This window comes from Rattus norvegicus, chromosome 17 (genome assembly GCF_021556685.1).
Source record: "Rattus norvegicus strain SHRSP/BbbUtx chromosome 17, alternate assembly SHRSP_T2T, whole genome shotgun sequence".
Taxonomy (NCBI): Eukaryota; Metazoa; Chordata; class Mammalia; order Rodentia; family Muridae; genus Rattus; species Rattus norvegicus.
This window is the reverse complement of record NC_141550.1, coordinates 93020796-93047644: the sequence shown is the minus strand read 5'-3', so window position 1 is coordinate 93047644 and position 26849 is coordinate 93020796. Positions and strand designations below refer to the sequence as shown.

The following is a 26849-nucleotide window of genomic DNA, read 5'->3' as shown; positions in this document are numbered from 1 at the left end:
ACACTTCTTCTTCACTAGAAACAACAAAAGCCTACTTCAGCCCAGCAGCTAGCTCCTTCCTTATTGACAGATTCAGCCTTAGGGCTGGAGACATGGCACAGAGGTGAAGAGAACTGAGCGCTCTTCCAGAGCTCCTGAGTTTAATGCCCAGCTGACACTTGTTGAATCCTCTTTTTCTTCAGGATTGGTTCAGAGTTTCATGGCTCACAAGGTCATAAGGATTTAAGCCCTTTTTCCCTGCTCTTCTGCTCATTGCTGACACAGTGCAAACTGGCATCCAGCATCCCTGAGAGGCTCCATGTGGGCAAAAGTATCTTTCAACAGAGCTTACAAATGGCTCCTGGCCCCAAAAGGAACCCACCCAGATTAGGGCTTCAATTCAGTAAGGGGTAGGGAGTGTCTCCAGATTTGCCACCAGGCTCTATAAGCATATCTCAATAATAATTTGTCCCAGGCTCACATATGATATTAAATAAGAGCAAAGAGAAAATTCTCATATGATAACCCTGACTTTCATCAATTAAGTTCGTACCAAATGTTAGAGAAAAGTTAAGTTGCAGGGAGATTGTAGAAGAGTACAGATCACGACAGAAAGAATTAATTAGACCACTTCCAGCCAACACACCACCCGATATAGGACAAAAGAAATTCCAAGCTTCAATAAATTTACTTTGACGCTCATGACTACCCCTACAATTCTGACTGATGATTCAGTAATGCCTACATGCTACATTATCAGAGTTTTCCCTGGCTGAAATGTTTTCTAGCCACCAGTTTTCCTAAACCTTGCAACTCTCCCACCTGACCCTGACTTGGGACTGTCCACTCCATCAATGTGACGAGGTTGTGGCACAGGTGTTCAGTACCTGACCTGACTTGAGTAACACACCTTTGTCAGAAACAGAACAGACCTGGGTTATGGACAGAAGCAGCTTCATCCATGGGGGTGAGAGGAGGGCAGGGGCAGTGGTGACAATACAAATGCAGGGAATCTGGGCTCAGTGTCTTCCTCCAAGCACTTCATTTCAAATGGTCAAACTAAGAACATTAAAACAGGCCCTCATCATGGGAAGAGGACTGGTTGTTAACATCTTCAGGGACAGCCAGATAGGCATTTACAACGGCTCATGTGCATGGAATCCTTTGCCAAAAGATCCAATGGCTAGAGATAACAGCCGGGCTGATAAGGCTGCTTAGGATGCAACCTTAAAGTACAGAGTCATCTCTTGATTGGCCACTGTCCTAGGAAAACTGCCCAGAACAGCTGATATATGTAGAAAAAGAAATTAAATGGGCTCATGACGATCGACTAAAGGTAAGGTAATAGTACCCACCTCTTTAACAAGAACTGTTCCCAGAAAGATCCAGAGTCACGGACATGACAAACTTGAATGCTTGCCAGGTGACCCAGGTTTAGAGCACTTAAGGTAATAGGATCAGATAATGGGGACTGCCTTTGTATTTCAGGTAAGTCAGGGACTTGCTAAGGTCTTTGGGACTAGTTTGAAACTCCACTGTGTATATTGTCCCCGGAGTTCAGAAAAGTTAGAAAAGATTAATAAAATTCTAAAAGAGACCTTAATTATATTAGCCTTGGAGACTGGTGGGGACTGCATGATGCTCCTTCCCTCTGCCCTATATTAGATATAGATGGCATTCTAGCCCCCATCGTAGCCAGCCTACAGTTGACAGCTATTACAGATCTGAAAAATGATAATTTAATATTTAAGGTCAGAGCTCCCCAATAGGCTCATGAATATGTTTGGCCTAAATAATGTACCCTCTATGAAGCAGGCCTGGTTCCAGAACCTCACAAGTTAAGATTTCACCAAGCTGATCCTAAACCAAGGTGAAAAGGACATTTCATCTTCTGTTGAACACAGTCACCACATGGGTGCACTACAACCATGCCAGATCTGCTCCTACACTGAGGAAGACTACCTGGCTCTAGCTGTAGGAAAATAGAGGTTCAAACGCACACCAACCCCCTCAAGTCAATGTTGACTCAGTCTCAGTCCTGAGTCTATTGTCCCTGCTAAGTATATGTCTGTATGGACTGTGTGTCTTCATTTCCCGTAATGAAGGTCCTCTAGCTGGACCCTTGCTAAGTGAATATAGTCCAGTTAATGATCTTAAGACACACTAGGTGTAGCTGCAAATAGGGAGGCAAAATACAAGCTGGAGGACTGTAAGCTTCAAGAAGGAAGCTGTACTAACAGACAATGGGGGAATGAAGAGTCATAGTTGGGTCGATCCAAGGCCAGTGGGAAAGTTTCCCCACAAACCTCCATGCACACAGACCCCTCCCTTCCAAGGAGTAGTTAATTCCTGAGCATCTAAAGGCAGACTGTCAGACAAACCCACCTGTAACTCCACAGACCTATCCTTGACTCCCCACTGTGCCCGCTGGAAAGTCCACAATGGTCCACTGATCACGAGTCAGCTTGAATGTCACTTCACCCCATCATTAGTACCCTGCCTAGTTACCAATGTTTGAATTGTGTCCAATAGTTTTCAAGGTATATAACTCCCTATCAGAGACTGCTCAGGGTCATCTCCTTTGAACTGGGAAGACCCAGGCATGCCAGATTAAATTACTCTTGCTACTGCATAGATCACTGTTTCCATGAGTCTCATTGGAGAGACCCTGAAGAGCTTCACAATATGAGGTGCAAGTATGACCAGGGAACACTACAACACATTACAATGAAGACAATGAAATTCAATATGATGAAAGTGGACAGTCAAAACTTTTAATACTCTTAAAAATGTGAAGCCCAACAAAATAGTCTCTATATGGACACACAACATGCACACATCCACACAAATAAGTGCATACATATCTATTGTGGCTATTCCTAGTTGTCAACTTGACTATATCCAGAATGAACTACAATTCAGAATTGAAAGGTTCACCTTTGATACTGATCTTAAGGCTGGGAGATAGAAGTATTTGACCTGTATCTTGGCATGGAGATCTTGGGGCATAGTGCCTATGAATTCCAGGATACTAAGGCTTGGCGATCTCAGAGTTCAAGGTCATCTGGGACAAAGCAAGTTCCAGACACCTTCTGCTGGAGACCTACATAAAGACTTTGGAATAAGAAAGGTTCTCTCTTCTTAGCCTGCCTGTCTTGTGGGACTAAGGCACTGCTATATCCTTGGACACCTTTCACAGCTGCTGCTGACCATGGTTGGGGAGTTGGACTACAGACTGTATGTCATCAACAAGTTCCCTTACTATACAGAGACTACCTATAAATTCTGTGAGTCTAGAGAACTCTAACCAATACATAGTGGGTACCTGGAATGGTTCTAGAGGAGCAGATGTGTAAATATGAGACTTTTAAGAATGTGGAGTTGGTTTAATAATTCACCAGCTCCTTCAACTACTGAAACCTCCACACATACTCTGTCTTCTGAGGGTCGGAAAATATTGAAGATCTTTGGTTGATACTGTCTTTCAAACTTAAAGAAGCCAATGCCTTTGATTATCTTCATGACTTTGGTGATTAGGTATACAAAATTTTCTACAAGTTGGGGGAAAAATCAGAAAATGATTTTGCTGGCTTGATGCTCTTAGTATCTCTGGAAAAATGGATGAAGGAAACGAATGAGGTGTATGATAAATTAAATGGTTCCAGATGCAAGTAAACAGTGTAAAATTTACTAAGTGTGTCCTTGGAGAGAAGTTTTCTCTAGCAGTCATAGATCTTGAGTTGCAGAACATCAAACTTCAGCCCTCTTTAGTTTGGCTGAATTAGAGTGAAAATTCAAGCTTCAGCAGTTACAGTAAAGACATTAACTGACAAAGAATGGGATCCTATCACTTGAAATGGGGTGTGTGGAAGGACCCTGTTGAAGATGAGAATTTTGAAACTTCAGATTCTCACGGTTTGACCACACCAGTGGAAGTGGTAACCTCACCCTTGAAATAAAGCCTTTTTCACATGAGGAATTTAGTCCTACAGAGTGTGATAAACCAGCAGTGACTTTCACTGAAGAAAATGTCAGACAGACTTTCTGCCTCTACCTTTCTGCAGGGACAGACTGCTAGCTAGTCTGCTTCCTGGAACATACTATATCTTGAGGCTTAACAGAGGATCCACTGCACTCTGAACATTAGGCGTAATATCCTGAAGTGTATCAGAAGAACTACTGCACTCAGAACATTTGATACCGCATGCTGAGGCATCCAAGGAAATCTGCTACACCCAGGGCATCTGACAACACAATTTGAGACATCCCAGGAGATGTAATGCACACAGGACACCACAGTTGAGGGCATTCCAAGAGGTCCTCTTTATACAGGGCAACTGGGAAATTGACACCACAATCTGGAGGCCTCCCAGGGTCTCTGTGACATGCAGGGCAGTTGCCAAAAACAATAAAAGGCCTCCCTGTTCTGTGGCTGCCCTCAAGGAAAGAGAAACCACAGTCCATTGTCACCCCCCTTTATCTGTGTCCCCAGAACAGCTTCACACAGGACACAGTTTGAATGTTCCTGTGAAGACGCCACAGTCTGAAGGCCTCCCAGGAGATCTACTGCAGCCTGGGCAACATATCAGCAGCTTCTCTGCCCCTTTGAATATCCTCCAGTTGGAAGGCCCTCACAGGAGGTCTGCTACAGACAGGGCCACAGTCCTGACAGGAGCCCTGTTGGAAACCAGGGACCAAGGAGTCAGACTCCGGAGTCACCTTCTTTTCAGCACCTCATGGTATCTTCTCAAAAACTGACCATATGACGGGTCATAAAACACACCTCAACATATACAGGAAGATAGAAATAATCGCATGCAATCCATCATATTCCACAGACTAAGGCTGATCTTCAATAACAACAATAATGAAAGAACACCCACATATACATGGAAGTTGAACAATGTTCTACACACATATACCTTAGTCAAGGAAGGAATAAAGAAAGAAATTAGAACACTCCTTAGAGTTTAATGAAAATGAAGTCACAACATTCCCAAACTGATGGGACACAATGGAAGCTGTGTGAAGAGGAAATCTCATAGGTGTGACTGCCTGAAAAAAGCAAACAACAGGAGAGAGCGCAAATCAGCAGCTTGACAGCACACCTAAAATCTCCAGATCAAAACAAGGCAACTGCAAACAAGAGCAGTAGAAGGTAGCATATAATCATTCTCAGGGCTGAAATCAACCAAGTAGAAACAAAAATGTCTATACAAAGAACCAACAAAACCAAGAGCTGGTTCTCTGAGAAAATCAATAAGATAGGTAAACCCTTAGACAGACTAACCTGAGGGCACAGAGAGTGTGTCCAAATAAACAAAATCAGAAATAAAAGAGGAGACATAACAACAGAATCTGAGGAAATGAAAAAAATCATCAGGTCCTATTAAGAAAGGCCAAATTTAACAAAACTTAAAAATCTGGAGGAAATGGACAGTTTTCTAGACAAATACCAAGTACCAAAGATAAACAAGGAACAGATAAACCACTGAAATTGCCTCATAACTCCTAAAGAATTAGAACCAGTTATTAAAAGTCTGCGAATCAAAAATAGCCCACCACAAGATGGGTTTAATGCAGAATTCTATCAGACCTTAATAGAAGACCTCATACCAATGCTCTCCAAACCATTCTACAAAATAGAAAGGGAGAAACCACTACCAAATGCCTTCTATGAAGTCACAATTACTTATACTGAAACCACAGAAAGACCCAACAAATAAAGAGAACTACAGACCAAATTCCCTTTTGAATATCAATGCAAAAATACTCAATAAAATTTTCGCAACAGGATCAAAGAATACATAAAAATGAACAACCGTCATGATCAAGTAGACTTCACCCCAGGAAGAGAGGGATGGTTCAATATATGGAAGTCCATTAACAGAATTCACTTTATAAAAAAAAAACCTCAAAGATAAAAACCACATGATCATTTCATTAGATGCTGAGAAAGCAATGGACAAAATTCAACACCCCTTCATAATAAAAGTCCTGGTATAAAGGTCGGTACCTAAACATAGTAAAAGCAATATACAGCAAACAGTAGCCAACATCAAACTACATGGATAGAAAAATGAAACAGTCCCATTAAAATCAGGGAGTAGACAAAGTTGCCCAATTTCTTGCTGCTTATTGAATATAGTTCTTGAAGTCTTAGCCAGAGTAATCAGACAACAAATGAAGGTCAAAGAGATACAAAGTGGAAAGGAAGAAGTCAAAATATCACTATTCGCAGATGATATGATAGAATACTTAAGTGACCACAGAAGTTGAACCAGAGAACTACGAAGCCTGACAAAGAGCAAAGTGGCTCGATATAAAATTAACTCAAACAAATCAGTAGCCATCCTCTATTCAAAGGATAAACAGGCTGAGAAAGAAATTAGGGAAATGATACCCTTCATATTAGTCCCAAATAATATATAATGCCATGGTGTGACTTTAACCAACAGAGTGGGAAAAGATCTTTAACAATCCTACATCTGATAGAGGGCTAATATCCAAAATATACAAATAACGCAAGAAGTTAGACTCCAGTGAGTCAGATAACCCTATGAAAAAAATGGGGTACAGAGCTAAACAAAGAATTCTCAGCTGAGGAATATCGAATGTTGGAGAAACACCTAAAGAAATGTTCAGCATACATCTGGAGTCATCCAGAGAATGCAAATTGAAACAACCCTGAGAATCCATCTCACAACCGTCAGAATGACTAAGATAAAAACTCAGGTGACAGAAGATGGTGGCGAGGATGTGGGGAAAGAGGAACACCCCTCCTTTGTTGGGTGGATTGCAAACTGGTACAACCTCTCTGGAAATCCCTCTGGAGGTTCTTCAGAAAATTGAAAATTGGACTGTCTGAGGACCCTGCTATACCTGTCCTGGCCGTATTCCCAAAAGATGTTCCATCATAAAACAAAAAGCCCAAAAGAACAACAATTCTAATCAAACAGAGCTCCTAGGGACTAATCCACTACCCACAGAGTACACATGAACAGACCCATGGCTCCAGCTTCATGTAGCAGAGCATGGCCTTGTTGGGAACCAATGGGAGGAGAAACCCTTTGTCCTGCCAAGTCTGGACCTCTCACTGTAGTGGAATTTCAGGGCGGGGAGACAGGAAAGGGAGATGTTTGGGGAGGAAAAAAAATTATAAAAGAAGTGGGAGGGTGAATGGGATGGGGGTTATGGATAGGAAACCACGAAAGGGAATAACATTTGAAATGTAAATACATTTTAAAAAAATAGAAAAGAAAAGAAAAAGAGAAATGTAAATAAAAATACCCAATAAAAATTAAAATGAATAATGAAAATAAATTAAAAAGGAGCAAATTCGGAAAAAAAGAAATCATATACAATCAGCCTTAAGGGAACTAGGTCAGTGTATATGGGTGTTTGCTGGGCAAACATAAACCCGAGTTTAAATCTCCATAAAAAGCACATCTGACTACATATGTGCATCTAAACCAAAGCCTTGAGAGCTGCAGACGAAATATTGGTGCTGGCATGCCAACCTAGCTTCAAGTTCAGACACCATCTCAAAGCACTAAGCAGGATAATGATAGAGCAGGACACCCGAACTCCTCCTCTAGACTGTGCATGCGAACAATGCTCACAACCAGGTATACACACACACACACACACACACACACACACACACACACACACAAACACACACACACACTCGCATGCATAAAATATATTTGAAAAGTATAGAAGACATCTAGTCATATTGAAACCCATTTCTGGCTCTGCCTTCTCCCTGCATTTTCTCTTAAGTTCTTTAACATCATCTGACAAGGGCATATTCTATTTATTTATGATCTGAATTTCTTCTAGAAGACGGCTGTCCCAAGAGGTGATATTCACCTGCTTTTGAAAAGCGTCTCTTGCACAATAGATACTTAACAGATCTTTATTAAATACATATGCTGTATATGAAAGTTATTGTTTGGGAAGTATCTTAATGGAAACTAAATCAGAGAAACCCATCTCCCTCATGTCCTCTCACAAAGTCTCTCAATGTCTGTATGTATTAGTAAAAATGTGGATGACAGCAAAGAGCAACAGAAAAGTTACCTGCAAAGCTCTTTACATACAGACACCGCCTACCAATTAACTACATAACAACATCTTTATTACTATAAGATTACTAGGTGTGGATTAGTATAAGGTTACTAGATGTGGAAGTTAACATAAGGGTAGAACATCCAAGGGCCTTCAGGAAGAAAAGACACAAATCACTGTGCCTTACCAGTCTGTTAAACAAACCCTGGAGTAAATGGAAAATGAATTTGATGCTTAAAGAAATACTGGCCAGAATTCAACATAAATGGCATTCAACACGAACCAACAATTTTTTTCTCACACATCTATCAAGCAAGAGCAGATCTCTGTCTGTCTGTGTTGTGGTGTGTTTGTGTGTGTGTGTGTGTGTGTGTGTGTGTGTGTGTGTGTGTGTGAGAGAGAGAGAGAGAGAGAGAGAGAGAGAGAGAGAGAGAGAGAGCAGAGAGAGAGAGAGAGACAGAGAGACAGATAGAGACAGAGCCAGAGAGAAGAATGATTTGCTGTTTTGTTTGTCTCTCTCAGGATTGGAAAAAGACACTTTTCTTGACTGCCTGAGCTCCAACCCTTCATGAATGTTGGCTTCAGGTGGCAGAGGAAATCTCCCTGGTTTATTTCCCTATAATATTAGCATCTCAGCCACCTCTCCAGAGATGAGCATGAACCAGGAAGGGTGGTGTGTGGAGTGCAGCAGCAGGTGTCACAGGCAGGGAAAGGAGAGCAGGAACTTGGAGCACCTGAGTGAGAATGAGATGGGCCCAAGGCTTAAAGTGAGACACCCTCAACCTGTCAGTTCCCTCAATCACCTGCTGGGAAGGACCAGGCAGGCTGAGGGTAGGGAACTTCCAGTTGAGCACTACCTTGGGTGAAGAGACCCCTGAGGGCTCTGGCCTGCAGAACCAGCGCCCTGCTTAGTAAAGTTTCCATGGGGTCCGCCCCACTGCCAGAGCCCTTGGGGCAAGGGACCACCTCAGTAAGCAACCATGCACAGCTCAAGTTCAGTGAACCCGGGCAGGACAAGCACTGGCCACCAACCTTTCCCCTGGCGCGGTACAACCCCGCAGAGTAGCCCTCCACCTTCCCCCCATGACCTGCTGAGGTCGAGACCCTGATCCTCTAAAGCAGCCTGCTCCCTTCTTTACCTCAGCTATGTGGTCCCAGGTGGATTATCACCCTGGCAAGGGAATCCCGACCTGCCTAACCTGCCTGGTCAACCAGAGCTGTTACTCCGCCCTCTCAGGTAACCAAGGAAAAAGGGTTTCCACACCTTCCATAGCCCTGACCCAGACTAGATCTCTATACCTGCACACAGGCGCCTTTTCCTGCGCTTTGATTCCCTCTCTGCTGGGAGGGCGGTCACAACCTGGTCGCCGGAGTGACGCGCTGAGAATCTCAGCCAATGAGAGGAAGAAGGCGGGACCAGTGCAGAGGGGCGAGCCCTGTGCAGCTTCTCCCAGTGACTCTGCTTCTAAAAGCACCAAGTCTCTTGTTTCTAATGTAAGTGCAGGTTCACTGAAAAAACGACATCTGTGTTGAAGACAGCTCAAAGTGCCTGAATAGTACTTGACCACTACACAGGGGATGAATCATCGGAAGCCAAAATTATCTTGTACTATCTTTGGGGTCTTTAAACTTATTACCAACCTTTGTAGCTGACCTAGGATCTTTGTGCCTGTTATATAAAACATTTGAAATGTATTGTTGAACCCAGCCAACGACTGGCTTTTCAGTAATGCGGAAAAGAATATCATCAGCGGGACATTTTCCTGCTGTGCTGTAGGCTGCCCACCAAATGTTCTTTCCCCTGTATTTGTGTATTGATTTATTATCTTTTGTTCTATGGCTATAAGACCTCATGCCAACCTCTTCCCCAATAGAGTCTTTAATTCTGGAAAACCCGAATCTGTACTCCTATGCAGTATTCACTCAGAGTTGCCTCAGAATATACTTCTCCTTGTTTTTGGTTTTGGTTTTATTTTGTTCATGGTCAGTATGTACAATGAACTGTTGTCCTATCATCTGCTGGAGGTCATAGGATTAAAAAGGATGAGTAAAGTTTCACCGAGATGACAGCAGGGCTATCCTCAGATATCTTTGGGGCCCAACCTTATATTTCTTTAGAGAAATAGAGATTCTTGAAAAATTCTGGGTCCAGCTACAATACCCTTTGTAGCCCTGTCCAATTACATTGCATACAGTCGGGTATCTGACACAGATTCTTACACAAATCAAACTTTAGTTAGACTTTGAACCTTCTCCTTGGCCTGTGTGCTTTGTGTGTACATCTTTGTTCACTCAAGATTTAGCAGTCGCCAAGGCAGTTTAGCAAGAACCCACATATACACAATCACCCCCTCCCTATCTTACAGAAATGTTTCTATCCACACCCTTGATATCTGTGCATGCTTGCCTGCCTTCAGCAGGAAGCTTTCAAGGTAGGGGTTACTAAAATTCACCCATGTTGGTATCAACCATGAGCTCCATGTTTCTTGACTATACATCCCCATGTATCTCTCGTGTGTTTAGAACACAGGCCAGCTCAGTACCTGGGTCTCTTTTGTTATACTACCCTGAATAAAATTGGACTTTGTCACTTTAACTTGTGCACAGCTTTGGCTTTCTCTGAGGACTGTTAAGGTTATGTACTTTAATATGCCAATCTCTTCTGAGTGTGGGAACTACAAATTAAATAGTAGGATATCTGAGCCTCACTACAGACAGTCTAACTAAACCAAAGAGTGACAGGACGATCCTGCTCTTGGAATTTGACACATTAGTGGCCATCCTTCCTAATCTTCCAGTCACAGTTGTGAGATAACAGAAGCATGGGGGAAAGTCAAAGATATACTGACATAATTGTTATACTTTGGCAGTTTTAAACGTCTTCCCAAATAATACAATCAAAAGTTAAATAGTCTATGGACTCAGGATCAAGGAGCAGAAGCGTAATGTGGAGAGATTACAATCAAGGACAGAAAAATCGTGGAACCCCCATTTTCTCAACCAAAGGATACATATAACAATTAGAACATATCTGAGAAAATCCCATACCATAGGCATTTGAGGAAAGGTAGGATCTGAGTAAATGATTTATAAAGATGCACAACCCCCATGACCCATACTTTGAGCCTTTGATCTGACTCCAAGATTGGCTCTAACTTTTCTTCCTTAATAAGAGAAGAAAACATTCCTTACTTTCTACCAATATCCTATGTGTCCCTGGTCCAATGCCTTGCTGTTAGTGACAAAAGCCTGGAAATTTCAGTGGTAACTCCAAACCCCACAATTTATCAACAACATGTGTGCACACTGTGTTCACACTGTGTGAAAACACACACACACACATACACACACACACACACTCACACACAGACACACACCCAGTGTGAACTCCAATCAACCTCGTCTACAGTGAGACTTGCCTATCACGTCTGTTTCACTGTTAGTAAATCGATGTCTAACTTATTTTATTGCCAGATATATTTAAAGTGGCAGCTGATGACCAAATGCAGTTGTTTCAATGATTTTTTTCAGATTTATTGGTATGAATGCATGGTGCCTGCAGTGGTCAGAAGAGGGTGACAGATACCCTAGAACTGGAGTTACAGAGTTTGCTTATCAATCTCGATGTGGACCCTGGAAACTCTTGCTCTGCAAGAGGAGCCGGTGTGCTTAACAGCAGAGCCCATCTCTTCAGCCGCTAAACACAGATATTTTTATAAATAGCTTCGTAGGAAAGTCAGATGTTGTGAGCATCAATGATCTAGGCTCCCAGCAGAAAGAGGGGGCGGGCTCTAAACATTTCAGAGATGTGACTGGTTGCCTACTTTCTCATTAAGCTGTCCATGGAATGATCTGGCTGTTTTCACAGGGTCTTGTAGCTCAAGATGCTTTCAAACTCACTCTGTAGCAGAGGATGACCCTGAATTCCTGATCGACTGCCTCTGCCTTCCAAGTGCTGGACCACCATATCTGGTTTAGCTCTTATTTCTTAGAGCAGAAACAAATGCAGGGAAATGTGCTGGAAATCACTGTGTACGAAGGAACTCAGGAGGTGAGGCTCAGAGAAAGAGGGATGATGGAGCCTTAGGAAATGCCAGCCCTAGCATTCCAATGTACCCCATAACTCCCAGAGGATGAAAGGAACATCTTCCAGGCTGACCTATATCTTGTTGACACTGTCTAGCCAGATGTTTTTGATAAGCCCCTTCATTTCCATCTCTACCAAAGCAGACTTGTCACTTCAGCCCAATTTGTGGCCACACCAGAGGCACTGGACTAGGGGAACCTCTATCCTGTTCCTTCTACCTCTGAGCCTGCCATTTCCCCACACAGAGAAAAGAAGGGAGAGGAGGAACTCCAACTCTTTGTCTCTGGTAAGAAGATAGAAAGATACCCTTGTTCCTAAACACTCGTCTTCCTGGAAGGGGCAAGGGGAGAGGCACAGCAGAAGGCCCAGGTAGAAGGGCATGAGTTAGCTCCTGCCTCTCTACCTATGTCCACAGTTCAGTAGAAACTCTGCTCTACTTAAAACATTGGGACAGACTCTATGGTTTGGACACAGCAGCTAAAATGATGGCTTCCAATGCTCTCCAGTTGAACACAGTAGAAAAAAAAACCCCAAAAACTAAAAAACTTCCTAATGCTACTGATTTTACACCAGGAACTAAGATGAAAAATACTCTGATAGAAACAACTGATTAATGGAGATTAGGTATATAAGGTTTCACATAGCCCAGAGTCTCCTCAAACTTGGTATGTAGCTGAGGCTACTCTTCAACTCATGATCCTCCTGAATTCACCTCCTGAGTAGGGGGTGGGGGGATGTGCTACCATACCGAGCCAAACACAATTTACATACACCAGAAATTTCCAGAGTGAGTACTGTTCATGACTGGCCTGGGGCAGCTGATCATCTCAGCCATCACTGTCACAGCCCTTCAGTCTTGAATCTGAACTGGTCACGATGCATCTCCAGAACACAGCTGTGCTTGTAAGTGTTCACTGAACTTGCATTTCTAGCCTTGGATTGAAACTGTCTAGCAGGGCTAGAGAGATGGTTCAGCACTTAAGAACTCTTGCTGCTTTTAAGATAAGATCCAAGTCCTCACATGGGGTGAGTCATGACTGCATGTAACACTAGCTACACACACACACACACACACACACACACACACACACACACACACACACACACACACACACAGAGTAAGTCTCTAAGAGATAACATCAAGCATGGTCTGGAATGTAGCCCAGTTGGTAGAGTCCTTGCCTAGCATGACAAAAGGCCTGAGTTTGTTCCCAGCATGTACCAATGTGATGTTACATGTCTATAATTCAAGCACTTTTGGGCAGAAGTAGATGATCAGAAATTCAAAGTTATCATTAGCAATAAAGTGAGTGTGAGGTCAGCCTTCGATATATGAGCCCATGCCTCAAGAAGAAAACAAAATGTCATGCAAGCCATGTGTGCTCATCCCAATTCATGTGGCCCCAGCATTTTACTCCGTGAGAATTTTTAACTAACATGGGCACAGAATCATCAGAGAGATGAACTGAAATATTTCTTCAAGTTAACTCTGACTGTAAATGTAAGATGGCTTGGATCTGGGTTGCCCAAAGAAAGCCAAGGATTATTCTCAGCTACAGTACAAAATCAGTTTATTGAAAGGTAGCTTACAGTCAGTGATGTCTACAGAAGCATAAATACCCTGGAACGTCACAAAGGTGAGACAAGGGAGAAGGAGGTTACTTTATGATAAACTGATTAAATAATTACTGAAAGCTTGGTCATCATGTTTTAAATATCTGATCATTTTTAGTTACATATCTCTGCGTGAAGTGTGCCCATGAGCATAGGTGTTTGTAGAGACCTTAGGTATTGGAACTCCTGGACCTGGAGTTGCTAGACATGGGTGTTGGGAACTGAACATGTCCTCAACAAAAGTAATATGAGATCTTAACCAATGAGCCATTTCTCCAACATATCATATTCACGCTTAAGAACTTTTGGTCCTGGACACCCGTATTAAGGTGAGCTGCTTGGGAATGATGTTGTTTTCCTAGTAAAGTGTCAAGATCTGCTTAAATATGTTTCCAAAGGCATTTTTCTTTAAGCAAAGTTTCCCCCTGTAAAGGTCTATAATGAGGTCATATATAATATACATTTTATTTGACTGCAGTAGAGAAGAGTCAAATGAAAGGGAAGGGCCCAAAGCCACACTGGACATCCATATACACAGAGACAGATTACACAGTCCTGGGGACCCACACCAGAGGGGCAGACAAAAACACAGCATGCAATATTAGCACCATGAGCTTTTAACTAGTTAGGGCTCGGGGCTCTGCTGGGATGTCCAACCTGTGCCTCTAAGAACAAATAAACAAATAACCTCTGTACAAAGCAGCCACCTACTGGAAATACTGTAATCTGTAATAATACTTAGTAATAATAGTGGAAATCTGGCCATCTCAAACAATAATCTTATGTAGTGCTGCCCCCTGCTGGAGGACACAGAGTCTGGCTTGGTTGGGTGCCTTCCAAGCCTTCCAAGCGGACCCAACTAAGACAGAAAGAAAAAGCATGAATTTTCTCTGTGACTTGGCAGACAAAGGCACTATAACACTGGCATGGCTGAGACTGAGTCTACTGTCACCAGGATGTGCCCAGCACAGTGACCTGGGACTCATCTGTCACCACTGATGGACTTGCCTCCTCCCCGGGGACTGAGGGTACTGTCCTGTCTACTAGGTCTCTTCTTTTCCCAGTTTAGCAGGCAAGGATGCCCTGATGAAGCAGTCTTAGCCTCACCTGCCTTCCAATCATGTACACTACAAAAATGCATGCTTCTAAAGACAGGATTAGTAACCGAGGCTGAACAGTTTTTTTTTTCTTCTGGCCTCTTCCTTGTGTGCCCCTAAGCAGATCTCATTTGGTTTGAGCAAAGACTTTCACCCACCTCTGTTTTTAAAAAAATCAACCCTATTGTCCCTGCTTTATAATTTCCCTCCCCTTTGAAGCCACGGTATTGCTGTCTGTGGCACTTGTTCAGAGCAGGCTCTATGCACATATCAAATCAGCTTCCTCCACCAGCAAACAGTATTGCCCTCTCTGAGATGGCAGAAAACCTCTGCTTCATGTTGTCATGTGCACACAAGGAAACAAGAATGCCATGGACCTAGCAATGCCAAACCACTCTCTGCTCTAGACCAAAGCTGGAGGCACACTGAGAGATATGTGTGCTGTCCCATCACCTGCCTGGGACTTGAACCCCACCCTGGGACTCATGGGTACTTGGTTAGGAATGGGCAAGGAAGGGTGAGTCTTCCTTTACTGTGTTTAGAGAGAATCAAAGCCAAGATGCTGGGCTGAGTGCTGAGGCTACTGAAGCCTCATCATCAGTGGGGGGAGCACATGTGGGTTCCCAAGACTTGAAGGACCTTGGTGGAGTAGGGCCGGCTTCCTTCCCTCCTGTAGCTGTAGAGGGATATGTCCCTGAGAGTTATGTCTGGCAGGGGAATCTCTGGGTGATCACATGTACTGAAGGGCCTGGAGTGGCCAGTGATGCAACTGGAAATGAGATGATCGAGTTTCCCAGCTCTCTTCGAGGTTAAGAAGGATCTTCCCCTTTGTGTGACCATCCATGACCACTGTTCTCTGCAGCACCCCCTGGGAACGTACAGAAGACATTTCAGCCCAGGAAGGCAAAGCTTCTGAAAGTCTTGCTTCCACAGGGATGGCATCTGTATTCCTCGGTGCTAGCCTTTTGAACCTGTCTACATCTTCATCTCCTGTATGATTCTCTAATCCTGTATGTTTTTCTAATGAATAAGGAAAGATTTTTTGGTGCCAATTTAAATAGTTTTATTATTCCATGTTGCTTGTTTTGGGTCCCTGTGGAACAATGCTATACCCTCTACTTTGACTTAATCCACCTCTTCAATGGTGGGGCCTGAAGAACCACCACCAGATGGAGGAGCTCCTCCACCAGGGAAGCCACCAGGCATTCCTCCAGGCTTGCCACCAGCACTCTGGTACAACTTGGTGATGAGAGGGTTGCAGACCTTCTCCAGTTCTTTCTGCTGATGCTCAAATTCTTCCTTCTACGCAGTCTGGTTCTTATCCAGCCAGCTGATGATTTCATTGCACTTGTCAAGAATCTTCTGTTTGTCTTCATCATTTATCTTGCCTTGAAGTTTCTCATCCTCAACAGTTGCTTTCATGTTGAAGGCATAAGACTCCAGCGAGTTCTTCTATAGACATGACTTGAAAATTGTCCATGAATTCTGCTGTTGAGGATTCAGCCAACATCAGAATGAAAATATGTGAGAATTGCATCTAGGATGAACATTTATGCCTTGCCTTCTGATTATTCTCAAAAAATAGAGCATAACAACTATTTATAAGGCATTTCTTTGACATATTACAAGTAACTTAAATATAGTTTAACTTACATAAGAGGCTATATGTATGTTATATGTAAATACGTCATTTTCTAGAAGGGATTTTTAATATTCATAGCTTTTGGTATTCATGGGATGCCTGAAACCAACCTCCAATGAATACTATGGAGAACTATTATTTATGTATGAGGATCAATAAAACCCCTGGGCATTATATATTTGTGACCAATATATACTACGAAAGAAATTATTGGAGCTGTAATATTTTAACTCACACCCATATACTACAAGAATGAATCCACTAGGAATTTCTTAAATTACTTGAATAAGAAGGGTAATACCTAAATTAAGTTGGGATAGAAAAAAATGAAATGCCCAGAGATATCAAGCATTTATATTTGGTAATAGACTTAGAACTCTGGTGCTAGAACCAGATTAAGGTAGCATGCCATATGTCTATTACTACATAGACATCACATTAGAGTTAATAAAAATTTCATAGACTATCCTAATGTAAACATTAGGATAACCCTCTAACCCTGAATGAACCGTGCCCTACTTTGGTTTCTATTGCTATGATCAAACACGAAACAATATTGCACTTTCAAAAAATGGCACTGGTTCAACTGGGGATCACCATGTAGAAGAGTGCAAATGGATCCATTCATATCACCCTGTACCAAGCTCAAATACAGGGGGATCAAGGACCTCCACATAAAACCAGATACACTCAAATTAATAAAAGAAAAAGTGGGGAAGAGCCTCAAACACATGGGCACTGGGAAAAGTTTCCTGATCAGAATACCAATGGCTTCTGCTCTAAGATCGGGAAATGAGAAATGGGACCTCATAAAATTGCAAGGCTTCTGTAAGGCAAAGGACACTGTCATTAGGACAAAACAGCAAACAACATGTTTGGAAAAGTTCTTTACCAATCCTATCCAATAGAGGGCAAATATTGAACATATACAAAGAACTAAAGAAATTAGACTCCAGAGAGTCAAATAACCCTATTAAAAATGGGGTACAGAGCTCAAAAAAGAATTCTCACCTGAGGCATATTGAATGGCTGAGAAATACCTAAGGAAATGTTCAACAGCCTTAGTCAACAAGGAAATGCTAATCAAAACAATCCTGAGATTCCACCTCATACCAGTTAGAATGGCTAAGATCAAAAACTCAGGTGGCAAAAGTACCCATTGAGGATGCTGAAAAAGAGAAAGACTCCTCCATTGTTGGTGAGATTGCAAGCTGGTACAACCAATCTAAAAATCAGTCTGGAGATTCCTCATAAAAATGGACGTAGTACTACCTGAGGACCCTGCCATACCATTCCTGAGCATATACCCAAAAGATGTTCCAAAATACAAGAAGGACACATGCCCCACTATGTTCATACCAGTCTTATTTATATAATTCCCAGAAGCTGGAAAGAAGCCAGATGTCCTTCATGAGAGAAATGGATACAGATTATCTGGTACATTTACACAATGGAATACTACTCAGCTCTTAAAAACAATGACTACATGAAATGCTTATGAAAATTAATGGAACTAGAAAATATCATCCTGAGTGAGGTAACCCAGTCACAAAAGAACACACATGTTACCACTCACTGATAAATAGATATTAGCTCATAAGCTCAGAATATGTTAGAAACGAGTCACAAACCATATGAAGCTCAAGAAGTGGGAAGATAAAAATGGTGATCTTCATTCCTTCATAAAAGTGAGAGCAAAATACTCATGGGAGGACATACAGGGACATAGAGTGTATCAGGAACTGAGGAAAAGGTCATCCAGAGACTGCCCCACATGGGAATCCTTCCCATATTCAGCCTCTAAATCCAGTCACTATTGCTGATGACAAGATGTGCTTGCTGACAAGAGACAGATATGGGTGTCTTTGAGACGCTCTGCCAGAGCCTGACTGATACAGATGGGCTAACCTTTGGGTTGAACAATAGGACCCCAATTACGGAGTTAGAGAAAAGACAGAAGTAGGTGAAGCGGCTTGCAACACCTTAGGAAGAACAACAGTATCATCCAATGAGACCTCACACAAGAGCTCCCAAGGACTAAACCAGCAACCAATGAGTACACATGGAAGGACCCATGACTCCAGCCACATATGTAGCAGAGGATGGCATTGTCCCCATCAATAGGAAGGGAAGCCCTTGGTCCTGTGAAGGCTTGTTTCCTCAATGTAGGGAAATGCCGGTGTTGAGTTTGGAATGGGTGGGTGGGAATTGGAGCGTCTTCATAGAATAAGAGGGAGGGGGAGGGGATGGCCGAGGCTGGGAAAGGGAGTAACATTTAAAATGTAAATACATAAAATATCCAAGAAAAAATACAGTTGAAAAAACCAAATACACATAGTGATACCCTAACAACATGAAGCATTTATGCGTTTGGTTTTGAAGCACTGAATTTGGACAATGGAAGTTTGTAATACAAAGAGTAGATGGTTAAATATTCCCAGCTACCAGACTTGTTTCTATTTTTATTCTTTTATCCCCTTACTCCTTTTAATATTCTTTCTTTATTTCATTACTGTTTGGACTATCACATTGTTAATGCTCTTCACTTTAGCTGTACGTACAATATTATTCAAGAGTAAAAAGGGTGAACAATCGGGTTGAAAAGTATGCAGTTTACTCACAAATGGTGTGTGGAATAGACAAAGATGAGCATGTAGATCTGGATCCTTTAGGTGTGTGGGGGGTGCAGGGCTTGCTGTGATGGGAGAACTGGGTTCTGATGTTGCCAAGTATTAACGGTTTCTGTTGCTTATGTCCTTGTGCTTGAGTGCTGCCATCTGTATATCTCTGGGTTTGATTGGTCTAGCTGTCTCTCACTGGAGTCTGTCCCTACTGCAAGCCTGTTGACCTGTGAGCCTGTGATTCTGTGATGCTGGATACATCAGAACTTCTTGAGGGTCAAGCTGCTTCTACGTGTGGACTCAGTGGGGTCATCTAAAATTGTGAAAGCATTAAGAATAATATTACTTTTGAAATTACTCTGTTCATATATAGAAGTAAATATTCATATATAGATACACACATGTACAAATAAATAAATAATTAGGCTCCAAATATCAAATGTGTTCCCACAATTTTTATATCTCTTTTTTATCATTTTTAATTTAACCTGTGTATTATCCTAATTTTTAAACAGCCTTAAACTTCCTTGACCAATCTAGCAATTAGTTACAAAATTTCTAATGGGAGAAATTGTGGAGTATATTCTCTGGCAACATTCCAGACCCCACTTGAAAATGCGTAGTGTCATCTGTGCCCTCTGAACACAGGGACCTAGGAGCATTCAGGGGCACGACCCTTCTAGTTCCTGCCCTCCCTGAGAGCTGAAAATCAGCTGCCAGGAGCAACTACAACCCTGAGAACAGAACACTCTGTTCTTGGAACTGGCTGAAAGTGAACAGGAAAAGAGGTCCACAGGAGTGCAGACACACGGGCCTACAGGAGAATCAAGCCACAGCCAGAAACAGCAAGAAAAGCTAACTTCAGAGATAAACTGATGATGAGAAGTAAGCACAGGAAGACAAACAACAGAAACTAAGACTACTTGGCATCATCAGAGTCCAGTTCTCCCTTCAAAGGAAATATTGGATATCCAAACACACTGGAAAGGCAAGACTTAGATTTTAAATCCCGTTTTATCATGATGATGGGGGACTTAAAGAAGGTCAGAAATAACTCCCTTAAGGAAATACAGGACAACATCGGTAAACAAGTACAAGCCCTTAAAGAGGAAACACAAAAATCCCTTAAAGAATTACAGGAAAACACAACCAAGCAGTAGAAGGAATTAAACAAAACCATCCATGAGTGAAAAATGTAAATAGAAACAATAAAGAAAGCAAAAAGAGAGACAACCCTGGAGAGAGAAGATCTAGGGAAGAGATTAGGAGTTGTAGATGGGAGATTCACCAACAGAATACAAGGAAGAGAAGATAGAATCTCAGGGGTAGATGATACCATGGAAAACATCAGAAGAACCGTCAAAGACAATGGAAAAAGCAGAAAGTTCTCAGCCCAAAACATACAGGAAATCCATGGAAGAATGAGAAGCTCAAACCTAAGGAATATAGGTATAAAGAGAGAGAAGACTCCAACCTTAAAGGGCCAGTAAATATCTTCAACATATTATAGAAGAAAACTTCCCTAACCTAAAGAAAGAGATGCGCATAAACATACAAGAAACATACAGAACTCCAAACAGACTGTAACAGAAAAGAAATTTCCCCTGTCACATAATCGTCAAAATACCAAATGCAGAAAACAATGAAAGAAATTTCAAAGAAGTAAGGGGAAAAGGTCAAGTAACATATGAAGGCAGACCTATAAGAATTACTCTGGACTACTCACCAGAGATTATGAGAGCCAGAGTTCCTGGACAGAAGTCATACAGAACCTAAGAGAACACAACTGTGAGCCCAGGCTATTATATCCAGCAAAACTCTCAATTAAGATAGAAGAAGAATCCAAGATATTCCATGACAAAATCTAATTTACAAAATCTCTTTCTACAAATACAGCGCTACAAAGGATATTATGTATAAAAGCCCAACACAATGAGGGAAACCACACCCAAGGAAAAGCAAGAAAGTTAATCTCTTTGCAACCAAAATAAAGAAGAGAAACACACAAACATAATACCACCTCTAAATACAAAAATACCAGAAAGCAACAAGCACTATTCCTTAATATCTCTCTACAAAAATGGACTCAATTCTCCAATAAAAAGTTACAGACTGACAGATTGGATACTTAAAGAGTACCCAGCATTTTGCTCCATAGGAAACACACTTAAGAGACAAATATTGACCCTACCCCAGAGTAAAAGACTGGAAAACGACTTTCCAAGCAAATGGTCCAAGGAAGCCAGTGAGAGTAGTCATTCTAATGTTGCATAAACCAAAAGTCATTAAAAAAGATAAGAAAGAAAACGTCATATTCATCAAAGGAAAAATCCACCAAGATGAACTCTCAATCCTAAATATCTATGCTCCAAATGCAAGGGCATATATATTCATAAAAGAAACCTTACTAAAGGTCAAATCACACCTTGTACCTCACACAATAATAGTAGAAGGGTTCAACACAGCTCTCTCATCAATGGACAGACCATGGAAATAGAAATTAAACAGAGACATAGAGAAATTAACAGAAGTTATGACCCAAATGTACTTAACAGATATTAATAGAACATTTCATCCTAAAACAAAAGGATACACCTACTTCTCAGCACCTCATGGTATCTTCTCAAAAATGAACCATATAACCGATCATGGAAACAGAAATTCAACAGATGTAGAGAAACTAACAGACGTTATGAACATAATGGATTTAACAGATATTTGTAGAATATTATATCCTAAAAAACAGGTTATACCTTCTTCTCAGAACCTCATGGAACCTTTTCCAAAATTAACGATATAATAAGTCACTGAACAGGCCTGAACAGATACAGGAAGATAGAAATAGTCCCATGCATTCCATCATGTTCCCACAGACTAAGGCTGATTTGCAATAACAACAATAACGAAAGAACGCCCACATATACATGGAAGTTGAACAACGCTCTACTCACGTATAACTTAGTCAAGGAAAAAAATGAAGAAATTAAATACGTCTTAGAGTTTAATGAAAATGAAAGTAAAACATATCCAAACTTTGGGACACAACGTAAGCTGTGTGAAGAAGAAAACTCAAAACTGTGAGTGACTGCAAAAAAGAAAAAGACAGGGGAGAGCATACATCAGTTCCTTGACAGCACACATGAAAGCTCTAAAACAAAATGAAGCAAATGCACCCAAGAGGAGTAGAAGGTAGGAAATAATCAAACTCAGGGCTGAAATCAACCAAGTAGAAAGGAAAAAGGTCTATACGAAGAATCAACAAAACCAAGAGCTGGTTCTCTGAGAAAATCAACAAGATAGATAAACCCTTAGACAGACTAACCAGAGGGGACAGAGAGTGTGTCCAAATTAACAAAATCAGAAATGAAAAGGGAGACATAACAACAGAATCTGAGGAAATTAAAAGGATCATCAGGTCCTACTAAAAAACAGCCTATATTCAACAAAACTTAAAAATCTGGAGGAAATGGACAGTTTTCTAGACAAATATCAGGTACCAAGGTTAAACCATGAACAGATAAACCATCTAAATTACCCCATAACTCCTAAAGAAGTACAACCAGTGATTAATAGTCTGCGAATCAAATAGAGCCCACCACAAGATGGTTTTAATGCAGAATTCTATCAGACTTTCATAGAAGACCTCATACCAATATTCTCCAAACTATTCCACAAATTAGAAACAGACAAAGCACAACAAATGTCTTCTATGAAGCCACAATTACTTATACCACAGAAAGACCCAACAATGAAAGAGAATTATAGACCAAATTCCCTAATGAATATCAACACAAAAATACTCAATAAAATTCTAGCAACCAGATACAAGAACACATCAAAATGATCATCCATCATCAGGAAGTAGACTTCATCCCAAGAATAGAGGGATGGTTCAATAAATGGAAGTCCATCGACATAATCCACTTTATAAAAAAACTCATAGATAAACACTACATGATCATTAGATGCTGAGAAAGGAATTGATAAAATTCAATACCCTTGCATAATAAAAGTATTGAAAGATGAGGAATTCAAGGCCCATACCTAAACACAGTAAAAGCAATATACAGGAAACCAGAGCCAACTTCAAACTAAATGGAGACAAATGTTAAACAGTCCCACTAAAATCAGGGAATAGAAAAGCTGCCCATTCTCTCGCTATTTAATACTAAATATAGTTTTTGAAGTCTAAGCCAGAATAATCAGAAAACAAAAGAAGGTCAAAGAGATAGAAATTGGAAAGTAAGAAATCAAAATATCACTATTTGCAGATGATATCATAGTATACTTAAGTGATGACAAGAGTTCCACCAGAAAACTACTAAGCCTGATAATGAGCAGAGTGGCTGGATATAAAATTAACTCAAAGATATCACTAGCCATCCTCTACTCAAAGGTTAAAGAGGCTGAGAAAGAAATCAGGGAATGATACCCTTCATATTACTCCCAAATAATACATAATACCATGGTGTGACTTTAACCAAGACAGTGAAAGATCTGTATGACAAGAACTTCCAGTCTCTGAAGAAAGAAATTGAAGAAGATCTCAGAAGATGGAAAGACCTCTCAAGCTCATGGACTGGCAGAATTAATATGGTAAAAATGGCCATTTTGTCAAACGCAATGTACAGATTCAATATACTCTCCAAAATACCAACTGAATTCTTCATAGAGACAGTATGAGCAATTTGCATATTTGTTTGGAATAACAACAACAACAAACAAAACCAAACCAACCAAACAAACAAAAAGGAACGAAGGTAGTTAAAAGTATTCTCAACAATAAAAGAAAAGACCTTCTGGTGGAATCTCCATCCCTGACTTCAGCAGTATTACACAGCAGTAGTTATGAAAACTGCTTGTTAGTTATACAGAGACAGACAGATAGATCAGTGGAATTTAATTGAAAACCCAAAAATGCACCCACACACCTATGGTCACTTGATCTTTGACAAAGGAGCTAAAGCCATTCAATGGAAAAAGATAGCATTTTCAAGAAATGGTGCTATTTCAACTTGATGTCAGTATAGAAGAATGCAAATAGATTCGTTCTTATCACCCTGTACAAAGCTTAAGTCCAAGTGGATCAAGGACCTCCTCATCAAACCAGATACACTCAAACCAATAGAAAAAAAGTGGGGAAGAGTCTGAAACACATGGGCACTGGGGAAATTTTCCTGACTAGATCACCAATGGCTTATGCTCTAAGGTCAAGAATCTACAAATGGGACCTCATAAAACTACAAAGCTTCTGTAAGGCAAAGGACTTTATCATTAGGACAAAAAGGCAACCAACAGATTGGGAAAGATCTTTACCAATCCTACAACTGAAAGAGGGCTAATATCACAAATATACAAAGAACTCAAGAAGTTAGACTCCAGTGAGTCAGACAACCCATGAAAAAAATGGGGTACAGTGTTAAACAAAGAATTCTCAGCTCGGGAATATTGAATGTCGGAAAAGCACCTAAAGAAATGTTCAACATACATCTGTAGTCATCCAGGGAATGCAAATTAAAACAACCCTGAGATTCCACCTCACACCAGTCAGAATGACTAAGATAAAAAAAACTCAGGTGACAGCAGATGCTGGCAAGGATGAGGAGAAAGAGGAACACTCCTCCATTGATGGTGGGATTTTACACTGGTACAACCTCTCTGGGAATCCCTGGGAAGGTTCTTCAGAAAATTAAAAATTGGACTATCTGAGGACCCTGCTATATTTCTCTTGGCCATATTCCCAAAAGATGTACCAACATAAAACAAAAACCCCAAAAGAACAACAATTCCAACCAACCAGAGCTCCTAGGGAGTAATCCACTACCCACAGAGTACACATAGACTGACCCATGGCTCCAGCTGCATATGTAGCTGAGCATGGCCTTGTTGGGTACCAATGGGAGGAGAAACCCTTTGTCCTGCCATGTCTGGACCTCCCACTGCAGTGGAATTTCAGGGCGGGGAGACAGGAAAGGTAGATGTTTGGGGAGGGGAACAAGCTTATAGAAAAAGGGGGAGGGCAAATGGGATGGGGGATTATGAATATGATATCAGGAAAGAGAATAACATTTGAAATCTAAGAACAATTAAAAAATTAGAAGAGGAAAGAAAAATAAAGAAAAATTATCCAGTAAAAATAAAATAAAATAAAAAATAAAAATATAAAAAGAGCAAACTACAAAAAACCAGTTACATACAATCAGACTTAAGGGAACTAGCTCGGTGTATATAGGTGTTTGCTGGGCAAATATAGACATGAGTTTAAATCTCCATAAAAATCACATCTGACTGCATATGTGCCTCTAAACCAAGACTTGAGAGCAGCAAACAAAATATTGGTGCTGGCATGCCAACCTAGCTTCAAGTTCAGACACTATCTCAAAGGAATAAGCAGGATAATGATAGAGCAGGACACCCGAAATCCTCCTCTAGACTGTGCATGCGAACAAATGCTCACAACCAGGTGTACACACACACACACACACACACACACACACACACACACACACACACACGCATAAAATATTTTTTGAAGAGTATAGAAGACAATCTTAACATAACTAAGTTAAAGAGAGGAGGAGCCAAGAAAACACCAGGTGCAGTCTCAGAGTGTCTCCTCAACACATCACATTGCAAAGACATCATATCTGGATTCAGCCCCCTTTACCAAACTCACTCCAGAGAGCTGCTGCAATCCTCCAGCCACATGAGGATGCAACAAAAGGCACAGCCCACAAGTTAATGTCCTGGCTGACTGGCCTGTGGCATTTTGTTGTAACCCCTGAGTCTCATGCAACAACCCCAAAGCCACACTGTCATGCTCTCTCACTGAAGCTCAGGCTTGCTGGCAACTCCTGCTGAGACTAGTTTTCTGTTCTTTGATATTTCATGAGTGATACTCTAATTCATGTTCCTCTATAGCACACACAGAGGCTGCATGCAAAACTCCAACCTTAGGTTGGCCTCCTGAGCTGTTCAATAAGTTGCAAAATAGTGTTATGACTGAACATCTCACAATCCTCTGAGTTTCCCTCAGATGATGACGTGAGTTTGGTAAGCTCAAACATATGATTTCCTTGTTCCTTTACCAATAAAATGAATTATAGTTATATCAGATGTCTTTATAATATGTACCCCAAACCAAAAGTATAGAGAAGAGACAAATAACCATGTTTTACATAAGTAACAATGCAGATGCTTCTGAAAAGCCTGACTTTTACAGGAAGGACACCTTTACTATTGGTGACATTTTTTTTTTCAATTTTTGTTTTTATTAACTTGAGTATTTCTTATTTACATTTCGAGTGTTATTCCCTTTCCCAGTTTCCAGGCCAACAATCCCCTAACCCCCCCTCCTCCTCCCCTTCTTTATGGTTGTTCCCCTCCCCATCCTCCCCGCTTTGCCGCCTCCCCCCACGTTCACTGTGGGTTCAGTCTTAGCAGGATATTGGTGAATTTTGAAAATGTTTTGAAAAGAAATATTTGAATATAACAAAAGATTCTTAATTTTTGTTTTCTACTATATTTCAAAATCACCATATTACTTTAACTTTTATACTCTATCTTATTAAATATGATTAAATAAATTTTTTTCATACTTTGTCCTTTTCATTGGAAGTTTTCTTCGAAGACCTACAAAAATATAATTTACATTCAGATGAATATTAAATTTGTAAAATAAAACAGAAAAATGTTTATTTCTCCTATTCATAAAATTTACCAGCTATTAGAAATAA

The 26849-nt window shown here is 41.0% G+C and overlaps 1 long non-coding RNA gene across 1 annotated transcript in view; it reads right to left on the bottom strand.

Moving 5' to 3' along the window:
• Window positions 1-15887: 15887 nt before the first annotated feature.
• LOC148000333 (uncharacterized) overlaps window positions 15888-26849 on the bottom strand; it is a 37039-nt gene continuing 26077 nt past the window's right edge. The window contains exons 2-4 of the long non-coding RNA XR_015641958.1: window positions 26712-26745; window positions 19114-19426; window positions 15888-16338 (exon numbers count right to left, since the gene is read on the bottom strand). This is a non-coding gene — a long non-coding RNA (uncharacterized LOC148000333). The remainder of the gene's footprint in view (window positions 16339-19113; window positions 19427-26711; window positions 26746-26849) is intronic.